A 16,671-nucleotide genomic window follows, 5' to 3' on the forward strand; every position below is an offset into this window, starting at 1 on the left:
GCGAACTCGCACACACCTTACCAAATTCGAACGCTCGCACCATTCGAGCACCATTCGCACAATTCGCGCGTCGTGAGAAACTCTGCAGAGTTCGAACGTTCTCACACCAACACCGCTCGCGCAATTCGCACAAGCTTTTCAAAGTTATAACGTTCGCACAATTGGAACAATCTTCGTACGAATTCGGACAAACTCTGCAGAATTCGAACATTCGCACCATACGAACACCGTTCGCACAAATTCGCACAATCTCTGTAAAATCAACGCTTGCACAATTCAAACAATCTCGCACGAATCGCACAAACTTTGCAACATTCGAACGTCGCACAATTTGAACACCGCTCGCACGAACTCGCACAAACCTTGCCAAATTCGAACGCGCGATTCGAACACCATTCGCACCACTCGCACGCACCGCACAAACTCTGCAGAATTAGAACGCTCTCAGAATTCGAACACCGCTCGCACAAATTCGCACAAGCTCTGTAAAATTTCAACGTTCGCACAATTCAACACCTTCGCATAAATTCGCACAAAGTTTGTAAAATTCAAATGTTCGCACACATTCGCACAAACTCTGCAAAATTCAAACGCTTGCACACGAACACTCTCCGTACAAATTCGCACAATCTTTGCAACATTGAGACGCTCGCACAATTTGAACACCGCTCGCACGAACTCGCACACACCTTACAAATTCAACGCTCGCACCATTCGAGCACCATTCGCACGCAATTCGCACGCAATTCGCATAAACTCTGCAGAATTCGAACGCTCACAATTCGAACACCATTCGCACGAATTCGCACAAGCTTTTCATAGTTATAACGTTCGCACAATTGGAACAATCTTCGTACGAATTCGGACAAACTCTGCAGAATTTGAACGTTCGCACCATACAAACACCGTTTGCACAAATTCGCACAATCCCTGTAAAATTCGAACAATCTCGGCAAGAATTCGCACAACCTTTGCAACATTCGCACGGTCGCACACTTTGAACACCGCCGCACGTAACTCGCACAAACCTTGCCAAATTCGAACGTTCGCACGATTCGAACACCATTCGCACGAATTCGGACAAACTCTGCAGAATTAGAACGTTCTCAGAATTCGAACACCGTTCGCACAAATTCGCACAAGCTCTGTAAAATTTGAACGTTCGCACAATTCGAACACCCTTCGCATAAATTCGCACAAAGTTTGTAAAATTCAAATGTTCGCACATTCGCACATACTCTGCAAAATTCAAACGCTTGCATAATTCAAACACTGCATAAATTCGCACAATCTTGCAACATTGAGACGCTCGCACATTTTGAACACCGCTCGCACGAACTCGCACACACCTTACCAAATTCAACGCTCGCACCATTCGAGCACCATTCGCACGCACCCGCACGAATTGCATAAACTCTGCAGAGTTCGAACGCTTCACAATTCAACACCGTCGCGCATTCGCACAAGCTTTTCAAAGTTATAACGCTCGCGACAATTGGAACAATCTTCGCATTTAATTCAGACAAACTCTGCAGAATTCCAACGCTCGCACCATACGAACAACGCTCGCACAAATTCGCACAATCCCTGTAAAATTCGAACAATCTCGCACGCATTCGCACAAACTTTGCAACATTCGAACGCTCGCGACAATTTGAACACCGCTCGCACGAACTCGCACAAACCTTGCCAAATTCGAACGCTCGCACGATTCAACACCATTCGCACCAATTCGCACGCATTCGCACAAACTCTGCAGAATTAGAACGTTTCAGAATTCAACACCGCTCGCACAAATTCGCACAAGCTCTGTAAAATTTCAACGCTCGCACAATTCAACACCCTTCGCATAAAAATGCACAAAGTTTGTAAAATTCAAATGTTCGCACACATTCGCACATACTCTGCAAAATTCAAACGCTTGCATAATTCAACACTCTCGCATAAATTCGCACAATCTTTGCAACATTGAGACGTCGCGACATTTTGAACACCGCTCGCATTTAACTCGCACAATACACCTTACCAAATTCAACGTTCGCACCATTCGAGCACCATTCGCACGAATTCGCACGTAATTCAGAGAAACTCTGCAGAGTTCGAACGCTCACAATTCAACACCGCTCGCACGCAATTCGCAAGCTTTTCAAAGTTATAACGCTCGCGACAATTGGAACAATCTTCGCATTTAATTCGACAAACTCTGCAGAATTCAACATTCGCACCATACGAACACCGTCACAAATTCGCACAATCTCTGTAAATTCAACGCTTGCACAATTCAAACAATCTCGCAAGAATTCGCACAAACTTTGCAACATTCGAACGTCGCACAATTTGAACACCGCTCGCACGTAACTCGCACAAACCTTACCAAATTCAACGCTCGCATCATTCAACACACCGCACGCACTGCATAAACTCTGCAGAATTCAAGATTCTCACACCAACACCGTTCGCACGAATTCGCACAAGCTTTTCAAAGTTATAACGTTCGAACAATTGGAACACCCTTCGCACGAATTCGGACAGACTCTCCAGAATTCGAACGCTCGCACACTTTGAACACCGTTCGCCCGAACTCGCACAAACCTTGCCAAATTCGAACGTTCGCACGATTCTAACACCATTCGCACCAATTCGCATGAATTCGCACAAACTCTGCAGAGTTAGAACGTCCGCAGCATTCGAACACCCTCCGCACCTATTCGCAGAACCTCTGTAAAATTTCAACGTTCGCACCATTCGAACACCCTTCGCATAAAACATGCACAAAGTTTGTAAAATTCAAATGTTCGCACACATTCGCATATACTCTGCAAAATTCAAACGCTTGCATAATTCAACACTCTCGTACAAATTCGCACAATCTTTGCAACATTGAGACGCTCGCAGATTTTGAACACCGCTCGCACGTAACTCGCACACACCTTACCAAATTCAACGTTCGCACCATTCGAGCACCATTCGCACGATTCGCACGCATTTCGCACAAACTCTGCAGAGTTCGAACGTTTCACACCAACACCGCTCGCACAAATTCGCATGCTTTTCAAAGTTATAACGCTCGCACAATTGGAACAATCTTCGCATTTAATTCGACAAACTCTGCAGAATTCAACATTCGCACCATACGAACACCGCTCGCACAAATTCGCACAATCTCTGTAAAATTCAACGCTTGCACAATTCAAACAATCTCGCACGAATGCCCGCGAAACTTTGCAACATTCGAACGTCGCACAATTTGAACACCGCTTCACGAACTCGCACAACCTTGCCAAATTCGAGCGCATTCAACACCATTCGCACCAATTCGCATTTAATTCGCACAAACTCTGCAGAATTAGAACGTTTCAGAATTCAACACCGCTTCGCACAAATTCGCACAAGCTCTGTAAAATTTCAACGCTCGCACACCAACACCCTTCGCATAAAAATGCACAAAGTTTGTAAATTCAAATGTTCGCACACATTCGCACATACTCTGCAAAATTCAAACGCTTGCATAATTCAACACTCTCGCATAAATTCGCACAATCTTTGCAACATTGAGACGTTCGCACAATTTGAACGCTCGCACGAACTCGCACACACCGCTCGCACAAATTCGCACAATCTCTGTAAAATTTAACGCTTGCACAATTCAAACAATCTCGCATAATTCGCACAAACTTTGCAACATTCGAACGCTCGCACAATTTGAACACCGCTCGCACGAACTCGCACAAACCTTGCCAAATTCGAACGCTCGCACTATTCAACACCATTCGCATTTAATTCGACAAACTCTGCAGAATTAGAACGTTTCACACCAACACCGCTCGCACAAATTCGCACAAGCTCTGTAAAATTTGAACGCTCGCACAATTCCAACACTTCGCAAATTCGCACAAAGTTTGTAAAATTCAAATGTTCGCACACATTCGCACATACTCTGCAAAATTCAAACGCTTGCATAATTCAACACTCTCCGCATAAATTCGCACTATCTTTGCAACATTGAGACGCTCACATTTTGAACACCGCTCGCACGAACTCGCACACACCTTACCAAATTCAACGTCGCACCATTCGAGCACCATTCGCACGCACCGCATTTAATTCGCACAAACTCTGCAGAGTTCGAACGTTCTCACACCAACACCGCTCGCACAAATTCGCATGCTTTTCAAAGTTATAACGCTCGCACAATTGGAACAATCTTCGCATTTAATTCGACAAACTCTGCAGAATTAACATTCGCACCATACGAACACCGCTCGCACAAATTCGCACAATCTCTGTAAAATTCAACGCTTGCACAATTCAAACAATCTCGCACGAATTCGCACAAACTTTGCAACATTCGAACGCTCGCACAATTTGAACACCGCTCGCACGAACTCGCACAAACCTTGCCAAATTCAACGCTCGCACGATTCGAACACCATTCGCACCAATTCGCATTTAATTCGCACAAACTCTGCAGAATTAGAACGTTCTCAGAATTCAACACCGCTCGCACAAATTCGCATGCTTTTCAAAGTTATAACGCTCGCACAATTGGAACAATCTTCGCATTTAATTCGGACAAACTCTGCAGAATTCGAACATTCGCACCATACTAACACCGCTCGCACAAATTCGCACAATCTCTGTAAAATTCAACGCTTGCACAATTCAAACAATCTCGCACGCACTACAAACTTTGCAACATTCGAACGCTCGCACAATTTGAACACCGCTCGCACGAACTCGCACAAACCTTGCCAAATTCGAACGTTCGCACGATTCAACACCATTCGCACCACCCGCATTTAATTCGCATAAACTCTGCAGAATTAGAACGCTTCAGAATTCAACACCGTCGCACAAATTCGCACAAGCTCTGTAAAATTTCAACGCTCGCACAATTCGAACACCTTCGCATAAATTCGCACAAAGTTTGTAAAATTCAAATGTTCGCACACATTCGCACATACTCTGCAAAATTCAAACGCTTGCACAATTCAACACTCTCGCATAAATTCGCACAATCTTTGCAACATTGAGACGCTCGCACAATTTGAACACCGCTCGCACGTAACTCGCACACACCTTACCAAATTCGAACGTCGCACCATTCGAGCACCATTCGCACGATTCGCACGTAATTGCATAAACTCTGCAGAGTTCAACGCTCACAATTCAACACCGCTTCGCACAAGCATGCTTTTCAAAGTTATAACGCTCGCACAATTGAACAATCTTCGCATTTAATTCGGACAAACTCTGCAGAATTCAACGTCGCACCATACAAACACCGTCGCACAAATTCGCACAATCCCTGTAAAATTCAACAATCTCGCAAGAATTCGCACAAACTTTTGCAACATTCGAACGTTCGCACAATTTGAACACCGCTCGCACGAACTCGCACACACCTTGCCAAATTAACGTCGCACTATTCGAACACCATTCGCATTTAATTCGGACAAACTCTGCAGAATTAGAACGTTTCACACGAACACCGCTCGCATAAATTCCGCACAAGCTCTGTAAAATTTCAACGTCGCACACCAACACCCTTCGCATAAATTCGCACAAAGTTTGTAAAATTCAAATGTTCGCACACATTCGCACATACTCTGCAAAATTCAAACGCTTGCATAATTCAACACTCTCCGCATAAATTCGCACAATCTTTGCAACATTGAGACGTCGCACATTTTGAACACCGCTCGCACTAACTCGCACACACCTTACCAAATTCAACGTCGCACCATTCGAGCACCATTCGCACGCAATTCGCACGAATTCGCATAAACTCTGCAGAGTTCGAACGTTCACAATTCCAACACCGCTCGCACAATTCGCATGCTTTTCAAAGTTATAACGCTCGCACAATTGGAACAATCTTCGCATTTAATTCGGACAAACTCTGCAGAATTCGATCATTCGCACCATACGAACACCGCTCGCACAAATTCGCACAATCTCTGTAAAATTAACGCTTGCACAATTCAAACAATCTCGCACGAATTCGCACAAACTTTGCAACATTCGAACGCTCGCACAATTTGAACACCGCTCGCACGTAACTCGCACAAACCTTGCCAAATTCAACGTCGCACGATTCAACACCATTCGCACTAATTCGCACGTAATTCGCACAAACTCTGCAGAATTAGAACGTTTCAGAATTCAACACCGCTCGCACAAATTCGCACAAGCTCTGTAAAATTTCAACGCTCGCACAATTCAACACCCTTCGCATAAATTCGCACAAAGTTTGTAAAATTCAAATGTTCGCACACATTCGCACATACTCTGCAAAATTCAAACGCTTGCACAATTCGAACACTCTCCGCACGACTTCGCACAAACTTTGCAACATTCAGACGTTCGCACATTTTGAACACCGTTCGCACGAACTCGCACACACCTTACCAAATTCGAACGTCGCACCATTCGAGCACCATTCGCACGAATTCGCACGAATTGCATAAACTCTGCAGAGTTCAACGTTCTCACAATTCGAACACCTTCGCAATTCGCGCAAGCTTTTCAAAGTTATAACGTCGCACAATTGGAACAATCTTCGACGTAATTCGACAAACTCTGCAGAATTCAACGCTCGCACCATACAAACACCGTTCGCACAAATTCGCACAATCCCTGTAAAATTCGAACAATCTCGCAAGAATTCGCACAAACTTTGCAACATTCGAACGCTCGCGACAATTGAACACCGTCGCGCGAACTCGCACACACCTTGCCAAATTCAACGCTCGCACTATTCAACACCATTCGCATGCAATTCGACAAACTCTGCAGAATTAGAACGTTTCACAATTCGAACACCGTCGCACAAATTCGCAAGCTCTGTAAAATTTGAACGCTCGCACACGAACACCCTTCGCATAAATTCGCACAAAGTTTGTAAAATTCAAATGTTCGCACACATTCGCACATACTCTGCAAAATTCAAACGCTTGTAATTCAACACTCGCATAAATTCGCACAATCTTTGCAACATTGAGACGTTCGCATTTTGAACACTGCTCGCACGAACTCGCACACACCTTACCAAATTCGAACGCTCGCACCATTCGAAAGCACCATTCGCAGTCGCATTTAATTCGCATAAACTCTGCAGAGTTCGAACGTTCTCACAATTCGAACACCGCTCGCACGAATTCCGCATGCTTTCAAAGTTATAACGCTCGCACAATTGGAACAATCTTCGCATTTAATTCGGACAAACTCTGCAGAATTCAACATTCGCACTATACGAACACCGCTCGCACAAATTCGCACAATCTCTGTAAAATCAACGCTTGCACAATTCAAACAATCTCGCACGACGCACAAACTTTGCAACATTCGAACGTTCGCACAATTTGAACACCGCTCGCACGAACTCGCACAAACCTTGCCAAATTCAACGTCGCACGATTCAACACCATTCGCACTACCGCACGCAATTCGCACAAACTCTGCAGAATTAGAACGCTTCAGAATTCAACACCGTCGCACAAATTCGCACAAGCTCTGTAAAATTTCAACGCTCGCACAATTCAACACCCTTCGCATAAATTCGCACAAAGTTTGTAAAATTCAAATGTTCGCACATATTCGCACATACTCTGCAAAATTCAAACGCTTGCACAATTCAACACTCTCCGCATAAATTCGCACACCTTGCAACATTGAGACGCTCGCACAATTTGAACACCGTTCGCACGAACTCGCACACACCATACCAAATTCGAACGTTCGCACCATTCGAGCACCATTCGCACGCGTAATTCGCATACGCATAAACTCTGCAGAGTTCGAACGCTCACAATTCAACACCCTTCGCACAATTCGCATGCTTTTCAAAGTTATAACGTCGCACAATTGGAACAATCTTCGCATTTAATTCGACAAACTCTGCAGAATTCAACGTTCGCACCATACAAACACCGCTCGCACAAATTCGCACAATCCCTGTAAAATTCAACAATCTCGCAAGAATTCGCACAAACTTTGCAACATTCGAACGCTCGCACAATTTGAACACCGTCGCACGAACTCGCACACACCTTGCCAAATTCAACGCTCGCACTATTCAACACCATTCGCACGCACGAATTCGGACAAACTCTGCAGAATTAGAACGTTCACACGAACACCGTCGCACAAATTCGCACAAGCTCTGTAAAATTTGAACGTTCGCACAATTCGAACAATCTTCGCATAAATTCGGACAAACTCTGCAGAATTCAAATGTTCGCACACATTCGCACATACTCTGCAAAATTCAAACGTTTGCATAATTCGAACACTCTCCGTACAAATTCGCACAATCTTTGCAACATTGAGACGTTCGCACATTTTGAACACCGTTCGCACGAACTCGCACACACCTTACCAAATTCGAACGTTCGCACCATTCGAGCACCATTCGCACGAATTCGCACGAATTCGTAGAAACTCTGCAGAGTTCGAACGTTCTCACAATTCGAACACCATTCGCACAAATTCGCATGCTTTTCAAAGTTATAACGCTCGCACAATTGGAACAATCTTCGCATTTAATTCGACAAACTCTGCAGAATTCGAACATTCGCACCATCCGAACACCGCGCGCACAAAATCGCACAATCTCTGTAAAATTCCAACGTTTGCACAATTCAAACATTCTCGGCACGAATTCGCACAAACTTTGCAACATTCGAACGTTCGCACAATTTGAACACCGTTCGCACGAACTCGCACAAACCTTGCCAAATTCAACGCTCGCGACGATTCAACACCATTCGCACCACCCGCACGAATTCGCACAAACTTTGCAACATTAAGAAGTTCTCAGAACTCGAACACCGTCCGCACAAATTCGCACAAACCCTGTAAAATTTCAACGTTCGCACAATTCGAACACCCTTCGCATAAATTCGCACAAAGTTTGTAAAATTCAAATGTTCGCACACATTCGCACATACTCTGCAAAATTCAAACGCTTGCACAATTCAACACTCTCGCATAAATTCGCACAATCTTTGCAACATTGAGACGCTCGCACAATTTGAACACCGTCGCACGTAACTCGCACACACCTTACCAAATTCAACGCTCGCACCATTCGAACACCATTCGCACGAATTCGCACGTAATTGCATAAACTCTGCAGAATTAACGTTCTCACAATTCAACACCATTCGCACGAATTCGCACAAGCTTTTCAAAGTTATAACGCTCGCACAATTGGAACAATCTTCGCATTTAATTCGACAAACTCTGCAGAATTCAAATCGCATACATACAAACACCGCTCGCACAAATTCGCACAATCCCTGTAAAATTCGAACAATCTCGCAAGAATTCGCACAAACTTTGCAACATTCGAACGCTCGCACAATTTGAACACCGCTCGCACGAACTCGCACACACCTTACCAAATTCAACGCTCGCACCATTCAACACCATTCGCACGACCGCACGAATTGCACAAACTCTGCAGAATTCAACGTTTCACACCAACACCGCTCGCACGCACCGCAAGCTTTTCAAAGTTATAACGTTCGCACAATTGGAACAATCTTCGCATTTAATTCAGACAAACTCTGCAGAATTCCAACGTCGCACCATACGAACAACGCTCGCACCGCACAATCCCTGTAAAATTCGAACAATCTCGCACGCACTCGCACAAACTTTGCAACCTTGAACGTTCGCACAATTTGAACACCGCTCGCATTTAACTCGCACAAACCTTGCCAAATTCGAACGCTCGCACGCTTCAACACCATTCACACCATGAATTCGCACAAACTCTGCAGAATTAGAACGTTTCAGAATTCGAACACCGTTCGCACAAATTCGCACAAGCTCTGTAAAATTTGAACGCTTGCACAATTCAACACTTCGCATAAATTCGCACAAAGTTTGTAAAATTCAAATGTTCGCACACATTCGCATATTACTCTGCAAAATTCAAACGCTTGCATAATTCAACACTGCATAAAATTCGCACAATCTTTGCAACATTGAGACGCTCGCACATTTTGAACACCGCTCGCACGAACTCGCACACACCTTACCAAATTCGAACGCTCCCACCATTCGAGCACCATTCGCACGCGACGCATAATTCGCATAAACTCTGCAGAGTTGAACGCTTCACAATTCAACACCGCTCGCACAAATTCGCATGCTTTTCAAAGTTATAACGTCGCACAATTGGAACAATCTTCGCATTTAATTCGACAAACTCTGCAGAATTAACATTCGCACCATACGAACACCGCTCGCACAAATTCGCACAATCTCTGTAAAATTAACGCTTGCACAATTCAAACAATCTCGCACGAATTCGCACAAACTTTGCAACATTTAACGCTCGCACAATTTGAACACCGTCGCACGAACTCGCACAAACCTTGCCAAATTCAACGCTCGCACGATTCAACACCATTCGCACCACCCGCACGAATTCGCACAAACTCTGCAGAATTAGAACGTTCTCAGAATTCAACACCGTTCGCACAAATTCGCACAAGCTCTGTAAAATTTCAACGTCGCACAATTCAACACCTTCGCATAAATTCGCACAAAGTTTGTAAAATTCAAATGTTCGCACACATTCGCACATACTCTGCAAAATTCAAACGCTTGCACAATTCAACACTCTCCTGCAAATTCGCACAATCTTTGCAACATTGAGACGTCGCGACAATTTGAACACCGCTCGCACGTAACTCGCACACACCTTACCAAATTCAACGCTCGCACCATTCGAGCACCATTCGCACGACCGCACGCAGTCGCATAAACTCTGCAGAATTCAACGTTCTCACACCAACACCGTCGCACAATTCGCATGCTTTTCAAAGTTATAACGCTCGCACAATTGAACAATCTTCGCATTTAATTCGACAAACTCTGCAGAATTCAACATTCGCACCATACAAACACCGCTCGCACAAATTCGCACAATCCTGTATAATTCAACGCTTGCACAATTCAAACAATCTCGCACGCACCGCACAAACTTTGCAACATTGAACGCTCGCACAATTTGAACACCGCCGCACGAACTCGCACAAACCTTGCCAAATTCGAACGTCGCACGATTCAACACCATTCGCACCAATTCGCACAATTCGCACAAACTCTGCAGAATTAGAACGCTTCAGAATTCAACACCGTTCGCACAAATTCGCACAAGCTTTTCAACATTTGAACGTTCGCACAATTCGAACACCCTTCGCACGAATTCGCACAAAATCTGTAAAATTCGAACGTTTGCACACATTCGCACATACTCTGCAAAATTCAAACGTTTGCATAATTCAACACTCTCGCATAAATTCGCATAATCTTTGCAACATTGAGACGTCGCACATTTTGAACACCGTCGCATTTAATCGCACACACCTTACCAAATTCAACGTCGCACCATTCGAGCACCATTCGCATTTACCGCGCAATTCGCATAAACTCTGCAGAGTTCGAACGTTCTCACAATTCGAACACCGTTCGCACAAATTCGCACAAGCTTTTCAAAGTTATAACGTTCGCACAATTGGAACAATCTTCGTACGAATTCGGACAAACTCTGCAGAATTCGAACATTCGCACCATACGAACACCGTTCGCACAAATTCGCACAATCCCTGTAAAATTCGTACAATCTCGGCAAGAATTCGCACAAACTTTGCAACATTCGAACGTTCGCACAATTTGAACACCGTTCGCACGAACTCGCACACACGTTGCCAAATTCAACGCTCGCACTATTCGAACACCATTCGCATGCAATTCGACAAACTCTGCAGAATTAGAACGCTTTCACAATTCAACACCGCTCGCACAAATTCGCACAAGCTCTCTAAAATTTGAACGTTCGCACAATACGAACACCCTTCGCATAAATTCGCACAAAGTTTGTAAAATTCAAATGTTCGCACAAATTCGCACATACTCTGCAAAATTCAAACGTTTGCATAATTCGAACACTCGCATAAATTCGCACAATCTTTGCAACATTGAGACGCTCGCACAATTTGAACACCGCTCGCATTTAACTCGCACACACCTTACCAAATTCAACGCTCGCACCATTCGAGCACCATTCGCACGAATTCGCATTCGCATAAACTCTGCAGAGTTCGAACGCTCTCACACCAACACCCTTCGCACGCACTCCGCAAGCTTTTCAAAGTTATAACGCTCGCACAATTGGAACAATCTTCGCATTTAATTCGGACAAACTCTGCAGAATTCAACGTCGCACCATACAAACACCGTTCGCACAAATTCGCACAATCCTGTAAAATTCAACAATCTCGCAAGAATTCGCACAAACTTTGCAACATTCGAACGTTCGCACAATTTGAACACCGTTCGCATTTAACTCGCACACACCTTGCCAAATTAACGCTCGCACTATTCAACACCATTCGCATTTAATTCGACACAAACTCTGCAGAATTAGAACGCTTCTCAATTCAACACCGCTCGCACAAATTCGCACAAGCTCTGTAAAATTTGAACGCTCGCACAATTCAACACTTTCGCATAAATTCGCACAAAGTTTGTAAAATTCAAATGTTCGCACACATTCGCACATACTCTGCAAAATTCAAACGCTTGCATAATTCAACACTCTCGCATAAATTCGCACAATCTTTGCAACATTGAGACGTCGCACATTTTGAACACCGCTCGCACGAACTCGCACACACCTTACCAAATTCGCACCATTCGAGCACCATTCGCACGTAATTCGCAGTCGCACAAACTCTGCAGAGTTCGAACGTTCACAATTCAACACCTTCGCATTAATTCGCACAAGCTTTTCAAAGTTATAACGCTCGCACAATTGGAACAATCTTCGCATTTAATTCGACAAACTCTGCAGAATTCAACGTTCGCACCATACAAACACCGCTCGCACAAATTCGCACAATCCTGTAAAATTCGAACAATCTCGGCAAGAATTCGCACAAACTTTGCAACATTCGAACGTTCGCACAATTTGAACACCGTTCGCACGAACTCGCACAAACCTTGCCAAATTCGAACGTTCGCACGTTTCGAACACCATTCACACCAATTCGCACAAACTCTGCAGAATTAGAACGTTCTCAGAATTCGAACACCGTTCGCACAAATTCGCACAAGCTCTGTAAAATTTGAACGTTCGCACAATTCGAACACCCTTCGCATAAATTCGCACAAAGTTTGTAAAATTCAAATGTTCGCACACATTCGCACATACTCTGCAAAATTCAAACGTTTGCATAATTCGAACACTTCCGCAAATTCGCACAATCTTTTGCAACATTGAGACGTCGCGACAATTTGAACACCGCTCGCACGAACTCGCACACACCTTACCAAATTCGAACGTCGCACCATTCGAGCACCATTCGCATGATTCGCACGCATTCGCATAAACTCTGCAGAATTCGAACGCTCACAATTCAAACACCGCTCGCACAATTCGCATGCTTTTCAAAGTTATAACGCTCGCACAATTCGAACAATCTTCGTACGAATTCAGACAAACTCTGCAGAATTCCAACGTTCGCACCATACGAACAACGCTCGCACAAATCGCACAATCCCTGTAAAATTCGGAACAATCTCGCACGAATTCGCACAAACTTTGCAACATTGAACGCTCGCACAATATGAACACCGCTCGCACGAACTCGCACACACCTTACCAAATTAACGCTCGCACCATTCAACACCATTCGCACGTAATTCGAACGAATCGCATAAACTCTGCAGAGTTGAACGTTTCACAATTCAACACCATTCGCACAATTCGCAAGCTTTTCAAAGTTATAACGCTCGCGACAATTGGAACAATCTTCGCATTTAATTCGGACAAACTCTGCAGAATTCAACGTCGCACCATACAAACACCGCTCGCACAAATTCGCACAATCCTGTAAAATTCGAACAATCTCGCAAGAATTCGCACAAACTTTGCAACATTCAACGTCGCGACAATTTGAACACCGTCGCACGAACTCGCACACCTTGCCAAATTCGAACGCTCGCACTATTCAACACCATTCGCATTTAATTCGGACAAACTCTGCAGAATTAGAACGCTTCACAATTCGAACACCGTCGCACAAATTCGCACAAGCTCTGTAAAATTTGAACGTCGCACAATACGAACACCTTCGCATAAATTCGCACAAAGTTTGTAAAATTCAAATGTTCGCACATTCGCATACTCTGCAAAATTCAAACGCTTGCATAATTCAACACTCGCATAAATTCGCACAATCTTTGCAACATTGAGACGCTCGCACAATTTGAACACCGTCGCACGCAACTCGCACACACCTTACCAAATTCAACGCTCGCACGATTCGAACACCATTCGCACGAATCGCACGCACTGCATAAACTCTGCAGAATTCGAACGTTTCACACCAACACCGCTCGCACAAATTCGCATGCTTTTCAAAGTTATAACGCTCGCACAATTGGAACAACCTTCGCATTTAATTCGACAGACTCTGCAGAATTGAACGTCGCACCATACGAACACCCTTCGCACAAATTCGCACAATCCCTGTAAAATTCAACGTTTGCACAATTCAAACAATCTCGCACGAATTCGCCAAACTTTGCAACATTCGAACGCTCGCAATTTGAACACCGCTCGCACGAACTCGCACAAACCTTGCCAAATTCAACGCTCGCACGATTCAACACCATTCGCACCAATTCGCGCAATTCGCACAAACTCTGCAGAATTAGAACGTTCTCAGAATTCAACACCGCTCGCACAAATTCGCACAAGCTCTGTAAAATTTCAACGCTCGCACAATTGGAACAATCTTCGTGCATTTAATTTGGACAAACTCTGCAGAATTCGAACATTCGCACCATACTAACACCGTTCGCACAAATTCGCATACTCTGTAAAATTCGAACGTTTGCACAATTCAAACAATCTCGGCAAGAATTCGCACAAACTTTGCAACATTCGAACGTTCGCACAATTTGAACACCGTTCGCACGAACTCGCACAAACCTTGCCAAATTCGAACGTTCGCACGATTCGAACACCATTCGCACCAATTCGCACGAATTCGCACAAACTCTGCAGAATTAGAACGTTCTCAGAATTCGAACACCGTTCGCACAAATTCGCACAAGCTCTGTAAAATTTCAACGTTCGCACAATTCGAACACCCTTCGCATAAATTCGCACAAAGTTTGTAAAATTCAAATGTTCGCACACATTCGCACATACTCTGCAAAATTCAAACGTTTGCACAATTCGAACACTCTCCGTACAAATTCGCACAATCTTTGCAACATTGAGACGTTCGCACAATTTGAACACCGTTCGCACGAACTCGCACACACCTTACCAAATTCGAACGTTCGCACCATTCGAGCACCATTCGCGACGATTCGCACGAATTGCACAAACTCTGCAGAGTTCGAACGCTCTCACACCAACACCTTCGCACATTCGCACAAGCTTTTCAAAGTTATAACGTCGCACAATTGGAACAATTCGCGTAATTCGACAAACTCTGCAGAATTCAACGTCGCACCATACAAACACCGCTCGCACAAATTCGCACAATCCTGTAAAATTCAACAATCTCGCAAGAATTGCACAAACTTTGCAACATTCGAACGTCGCACAATTTGAACACCGCTCGCACGAACTCGCACACACCTTGCCAAATTCAACGCTCGCACTATTCGAACACCATTCGCATTTAATTCGACAAACTCTACAGAATTAGAACGTTCTCACAATTCGAACACCGTCGCACAAATTCGCACAAGCTCTGTAAAATTTGAACGTTCGCACAATTCAACACCCTTCGCATAAATTCGCACAAAGTTTGTAAAATTCAAATGTTCGCACACATTCGCATACTCTGCAAAATTCAAACGCTTGCATAATTCAACACTCGCATAAATTCGCACGATCTTTGCAACATTGAGACGTTCGCACATTTTGAACACCGCTCGCACGAACTCGCACACACCTTGCCAAATTAACGCTCGCACCATTCGAGCACCATTCGCACGAATTCGCACATTCGCATAAACTCTGCAGAGTTGAACGTTCACACCAACACCGCTCGCACAAATCGCACAAGCTTTTCAAAGTTATAACGTCGCACACCGAACAATTGGCATTTAATTCGGACAAACTCTGCAGAATTCGAACATTCGCATACTAACACCGTCGCACAAATCGCACAATCTCTGTAAAATTCAACGCTTGCACAATTCAAACAATCTCGCACGCACTCGCACAAACTTTGCAACATTCAACGCTCGCACAATTTGAACACCGTCGCACGAACTCGCACAAACCTTGCCAAATTCAACGTCGCACGATTCGAACACCATTCGCAGATTCGACGACAAAACTCTGCAGAATTAGAACGTTCTCACAATTCAACACCGTTCGCACAAATTCGCACAAGCTCTGTAAAATTTGAACGTCACACAATTCAACACCCTTCGCATAAATTCGCACAAAGTTTGTAAAATTCTAATGTTCGCACACATTCGCACATACTCTGCAAAATTCAAACGTTTGCATAATTCGAACACTCTCTGTACAAATTCGCACAATCTTTGCAACATTGAGACGTTCGCACATTTTGAACACCGTTCGCACGAACTCGCACACACCTTACCAAATTCGAACGT

The sequence above is a fragment of the Wolffia australiana genome, chromosome 6 (genome assembly GCF_029677425.1).
Source record: "Wolffia australiana isolate 7733 chromosome 6, ASM2967742v1".
NCBI classification, from domain to species: domain Eukaryota; kingdom Viridiplantae; phylum Streptophyta; class Magnoliopsida; order Alismatales; family Araceae; genus Wolffia; species Wolffia australiana.